Below are 6001 nucleotides of genomic sequence, written 5' to 3'. Positions count from 1 at the left end.
CTCCCTCCCTCTCTTTCTTTCTCCCTGCTACTGTTGGGGAAGCACTCTGCTGTTTTCCCTCGCCCTCCCCTCCCTTCCTTGGAGTCTAATAGTTATTTAGTGTCTCATTTCAACACCTGCTTGGGGGGAGAGAGAGAGAGAGAGAGAGAGAGAGAGAGAGAGAGAGGCGGGGGCAACAAGGAAGGAACTATAATGAAAAATCTCATATAATCAGCTCACATACACTCTTTGCAAGTGAGTGTGTGTGTGTGTGTGTGTGTGTGTGTGTGTGTGTGATCGCGCACGCTCGTGTGTGAGCGCGTGTGTGTGTTAACATGCAGTAAATGTGAGACAATAGCAGCAGGTTTAGAGGAAGAAGTTTTGTTTTGTATACACGTGTTAAAAAGAGTTATGTGGCATTATGTGTGTGTGTGTGTGTGTGTGTGTTTCAACTGCAGGAATGTGTGAGATACATTGGGAGAATGTCTGTGCATGTGCAGAAACTGCAGAGAAGCATGTGTGTACGGAAGTGACGTATGTGGGCATGCATGCATGAATGCAAATTATTCGTGTGAGCGAGCGGCCGACCGCGTGCATGTGCCCTGTGTGTGCATGTGTGTGCGTGTGTGCTTGACACAGCAACATTAAATCAAATGTTCTTTGTAATCTGTTTGGTTGCATTTGTAGACTCTCAGTTAAATTAATTATTTTAACAACTTGAACCCTTTGCATAATCTGCGGGGGGAGGACAAGAGCCAAAAAATAGCACATCTACAACATTGTGACACGTTGTGAGCTTGCAGATCAGCTATTTCTGGCAAAGATATTTGATGTAGATGGGAAAAAAGCAGTCCAAGTACAGTTGCAACTCACTCAGATCAGTTTTCCTAAGAATAGAGGGTATAAGTGGTTAACATTTGACAGTGTTAAGAATAGAGGGTATACTGTAAGTGGTTAACATTTGACAGTGTTAAGAATAGAGGGTATACTGTAAGTGGTTAACATTTGACAGTGTTCACTGTTAACTGTTAAGTGTTGGGAGACAGAGAGCGGCGGCTAAGGCATGCTGCCATCGCTGCCTGGCATTTTATCGACCTAATTACTCTCTAATCAAACATGAAAAGGCCTATGTGGAAAAACAGGTTACCTCGGGCCAGCGCTGTACCCAGTCAAATCCTCAGTGTTTGTTTAACTCTGGCTGTAGTGTAAATGTAACCCAAATGGATAAAATAACCACGTACCGATACCCACTCCAGCAGTGCTGAGAGATATGCTCAAGAGGGAAACTGTGCTCTGAAAGCCTGGGAGTTCTCTTGTCGGCACTACCTGATCGAGGACTTCCTATTTAATTACAGCTATTAATTAACTAATGAATTAGAAATAGAATGCCTTTGCGTGATGGGGGTTGGTGCCTGGTTTGCAGGACATGTGATATGAGCTTCAGGGCTTTCCAACCTTTTCTGGGTCGGAGCCCACTTGAAAATCTCAAATGTGTTCGTGGCCAACCCTCAGTCTCAGATGGGTGGGCCACAAGCATTTTCAGAGCATGTTTACTGGATCAATGCTAATTGGTATAACTATGAAAACCCCAGCTTTAAAGGAAAGCTACCAGGTACTTCAATAATTTGATATTAATGTTACATTATCATTAAAATCTAAGCCAATTATTGGGAGGGGGGGCACTTGCAATACCCTCACGGCCCACCAGTAGGCCCTGACCCATAGGTCGGGAACTCTGAGAGTGCACAAATTTGTACACTCTCAGAGTTCCCGACCTATGGTTACACCCATAAGGGTCCATTTGGGTCCTTACTATGATTTAGCTGGGGACCCCCTGAAACTCCCTCAATGACCCCACTTTGGAAACCACTGCTATAGAGAACAGCACACACACACACACACACACACACACACACACACACACACACACACTTTCTTCTCATACTGTACTCATGTACAGTACTTTAGCGTGGCAGTGGGAAAGTCAGGTCAGTCAGTAAATGCTTCAGAGTCCACATTGCATACCTGCTGCTTGCTGACATGTACTAACGCTGCACTGCTCTTCCTGCGGGCCATGGAGGAGGAGGAGGAACGCACAGCAATCATAACAATAAAAAAAAGAAGAAAAAGAAAACGATGAACGACAACGTGGCTAAAAAAGACGGGCTGGTGGTAAGTGAGACAGAAGGAGGGAGAGGAAGGTGCAGAGCGACAGGGTAGAGGTAGTGAGACAGAAGGAGGGAGAGGGAGGTGCAGAGCCACGGGGTGGAGATAGAGGAGTAGAGGAGGAGCTGGTGGTAAGTGAGACAGAAGGAGAGGGAGGTGCAGAGCCACGGGGTGGAGATAGAGGAGGAGCTGGTGGTAAGTGTGACAGAGGGAGACAGAGGAAGGTGCAGAGCGACAGGGTAGAGATAGAGACAGAGGGAGGGAAAGGAAGGTGCAGAGCGACAGGGTAGAGATAGAGGAGGAGACAGAGGGAGGGAGAGGAAGGGGCAGAGCCACGGGGTAGAGATAGAGGAGACAGAGGGAGACAGAGGAAGGTGCAGAGCGACAGGGTAGAGATAGAGGAGGAGACAGAGGGAGACAGAGGAAGGTGCAGAGCGACAGGGTAGAGATAGAGACAGAGGGAGGGAGAGGAAGGTGCAGAGCGACAGGGTAGAGATAGAGACAGAGGGAGGGAGAGGAAGGTGCAGAGCGACAGGGTAGAGATAGAGGAGGAGACAGAGGGAGGGAGAGGAAGGTGCAGAGCGACAGGGTAGAGATAGAGGAGGAGACAGAGGGAGGGAGAGGAAGGTGCAGAGCCACGGGGTAGAGATAGAGGAGACAGAGGGAGACAGAGGAAGGTGCAGAGCGACAGGGTAGAGATAGAGGAGACAGAGGGAGGGAGAGGAAGGTGCAGAGCCACGGGGTAGAGATAGAGGAGACAGAGGGAGACAGAGGAAGGTGCAGAGCGACAGGGTAGAGATAGAGGAGACAGAGGGAGGGAGAGGAAGGTGCAGAGCCACAGGGTAGAGATAGAGGAGACAGAGGGAGGGAGAGGAAGGTGCAGAGCCACAGGGTAGAGATAGAGGAGACAGAGGGAGACAGAGGAAGGTGCAGAGCGACAGGGTAGAGATAGAGGAGGAGACAGAGGGAGGGAGAGGAAGGTGCAGAGCGACAGGGTAGAGATAGAGGAGACAGAGGGAGGGAGAGGAAGGTGCAGAGCGACAGGGTAGAGATAGAGGAGACAGAGGGAGGGAGAGGAAGGTGCAGAGCGACAGGGTAGAGATACGTAGAGGAGACAGAGGGAGGGAGAGGAAGGTGCAGAGCCACGGGTAGAGGTAGAGGAGGAGAGGAGGGGAGCGCCACGGAGAGAGGGAACAAAAGAGGGCAGATGGGAAGTGAAAATAAAAAAGAGGGGAGGAGAGAGAGCGAGAGGGGTGACACAGCGGTGAGGAGGATGAGAAGGGAAGGGAATCAGAAGTACCCCAAGGCCACACACACACACGCATGCACACACACAGTAAAATCCACAGTGTTAAATCGGCAATCTGGAACTTATTTGAATGAATAAAACATTATTTTAATCAAGATGCATGGTATAGAATATATAGCATATACTGTACCGAACACTTCTGCAGTGGTTGGATGTGGGTCTCCCTACACTCTTCCAATGAGAAAATGGTATCAGGTACAGTAGACACCTGCAGGTGGACAAGTAGTACTGCCTGAAGTTCCTATAAGTGCAGTATCTCCTGTGTGGTCAAGCAGAGATTTCATCTTGGAAGAGAGACAGGCATTTTGGCCTCTCTGGGTATAGGCCCCTGGCCTAGCGGTCCGGGCGTGCACATACCACATAATACTGTAGGCTCTAATGCAGCCTGACAGCTCATCGCGGGTTCGAATCTCAAACACTTTTCTGCGTGCTACTCCCCGTCTCGCTCTCTCCACTCTATACGGGGCGGCTCAGGGGTAGAGGTGGATGGTATCCGCAAGGTTGCCAGTTCGAACCCGGGCTCCCCCCAGAGTTAGTGTCGAAGTGTTCTTGCAAGACTCTGAACCCCTAATTGCTCCTGATGTGCTGGTTGGTGCCTTGCATGGTTTCCGCCGCCATCGGTGTATGAATGCCATGTGAATGGGTGAATGTAATGCACAATCTATGTAAAGCACCATGGATAAAGGCGCTACATACATGCACCATTTACCATTTTTTACTATGACTAAAGGCATATACTGTATATCTTGGGTCTTTCAGGTGGGAGAGACCTGGGCTCAAATCCGGATGAAACATAAAACGTATGGATGATTGCAGCTTTAAAGTAATACTCAGGATTTGACAGTGTACCCGTATGGTTGAGGATTGTGAAGGGAGGGAGGAGGCTGCGATTGAAGTGAGAGAGAGAGAGAGATAGAGAGATTAAGAGAGAGGGAGAAAGAAATCATTAAAGAACAGCTGTCTCCCTCCGACTCTTCATAAATCACTGTCTGTGTCATGTGTGCCTCTCGGTTTAGAGAAGGTCACGTTTGTTAACGTGTGATGGATAAGAGGAGGAGGAGAGACAAGCTGTGGTTGGAAGTAATGAAGTCCATTTACTCAAGTAGCCTACTGTATCTTAAGTAAAAGTTTGAGGTATTTCAAATATATAATATCTACTCCACTACATCTCAATATTGTACTTTTTACCCTATTTTATTATTAGTTACATATTGCACATTTAGATTATTAACACAATAACCAATTATGCACGATTTCGAAGCTTTCAGATCACTGATGATCAGCCTTGTTTGGGTTTTTTAAGATTTGAGTACCTTTACTTTACTGAATACAAGCCTTTTACTTGTAACAGAGTATTTCTACCGTGTGGTATTGCTACAATTGAGTAAAAACGACTTCAGCCACCAGTAGAGATAGGAGAGGTAGAAAACCTCTCATAGTACGGATGATGCATTAATTGGTTTCTGTTGTTTTCTTGCATTCATCAAACTATATTTATTCAGGATTCTTTGCAAAACAGCTCACACACAAAATGCGAGTGGTGTTTACTGTATGTTGTTATAGCAATTCTTACACTGAAACCATCAGCAACATAACAGTGAGTTTTCCATCTGCACACAAATACACAAACACACACACAGTGGAATACTCAGTGTTCATTTAACTATTGGAGTGTAAAAAATCGCACATGTGCGAACTGAACGGTGCAACTATTGTATTTGTTACTTGTTATAGTTTCTGTGTGTGTGTGCGTGTGCGGCACAGTTGTTGACTTAAGCAGCTGCAGGGTCAATAGTTCCTGCTCAGAGGGTCAATATGTCACACACACACACACACACACACACACACACACACACACACACACACACACAGGAGGCGGTTAGCACCGTTCAAAATGACCCCAATGGACACGACAGGTCCATTAAGGTCAATTTTTAAAGTCTCAGAGGAAATTGAACACTGTATTTCACTGTGTAGCCATTCAACTCAACTGGGTGTGTGTGTGTGTGTGTGTGCACGGAGAAGTAGAATATGGACATTTGCAGTTACTTGAGCAGAATTTCAATAGAGTGCAAGCAATACGCGCATCATGTGAAATGTGAGCTCAGACAGAGCTAAACGTAAAAAGAAAATGGACGAATAGAATCCGTTCTAGTGTTTGAATCACTGCTCCTTGTGCTTGGCCTTGGCTTGGAGATGAAAGAAGTCCATAATATTGATACCATGATCTGAAAATGGACAAGATGAATCCTCTACAGACACTTTACTGTCATGCTTCTGTGAACAAAATCCAATCGCGTCCAATCAAAGAGAGACAGCAGTCCAGTGAGGAGGAGGAGACACTCATGTCCATCGACGGTAGCCCGAACGACTGTCTTTTCCATCAAAGGAGTGTCGTCTCTACAGTCTACGCGGTAAAAATGCTCAGTGTTCATTTATCCATTTGAAACTCAGCGGTTCTACAACTGCATGGGGTGTAACCATGGTACTGTATAATGTAGCACATCTACAGTATTTGGAGGTGGTTTCCCTCTCTTCCATTGAGAA

Source organism: Protomyctophum bolini (genome assembly GCF_963924005.1).
Source record: "Protomyctophum bolini genome assembly, chromosome: 5".
Classification (NCBI taxonomy): Eukaryota; Metazoa; Chordata; class Actinopteri; order Myctophiformes; family Myctophidae; genus Protomyctophum; species Protomyctophum bolini.
The sequence above is the reverse complement of the archived record's forward strand: the minus strand, read 5'-3'. Positions refer to the sequence as shown.